We start from the raw sequence: 370 nt of genomic DNA on the forward strand, positions 1-370 counted from the left end.
CGTCATTGCTCTCGAGTCATGGTAGGGGAATCTGGCCTCGAGACGTGTTGAAGAAGGTCTCTCGAGGCCTTTATCGTGTTGAGGCAGGAAACCCTGGCTTCCCTCGACTTGTGCAGGTGACCTCAGGGAGCTTTTCATGGTGGCTCTGAGAAGTCAGGGAAACTGGGGGTGGGAGGGGCCACTCGGGACTCCACGGGGTTTGGTGCATTGGAAGAGGGCCTCATCTCCAGTTGAGGCAGGAACCTCAGGGTTCCTCTGATTTCAGACTCCGATCGCAGGGTCCCTGCAGACTGGGGACAGGAGAGTCAGGCCTCGTCTTGTGTTGAGGCATGGAACTCCGCTTGCCTCTCGAGGTGTCCCCGGGGAGGGA

At 58.9% G+C, this 370-nt stretch overlaps 1 pseudogene; it reads left to right on the forward strand.

The window, feature by feature from the left end:
• LOC104988334 overlaps positions 1–370 on the forward strand; it is a 10,771-nt pseudogene that overhangs the window by 960 nt on the left and 9,441 nt on the right.

This window comes from Bison bison, unplaced genomic scaffold (genome assembly GCF_000754665.1).
Source record: "Bison bison bison isolate TAMUID 2011002044 unplaced genomic scaffold, Bison_UMD1.0 scf7180017864124, whole genome shotgun sequence".
Classification (NCBI taxonomy): Eukaryota; Metazoa; Chordata; class Mammalia; order Artiodactyla; family Bovidae; genus Bison; species Bison bison.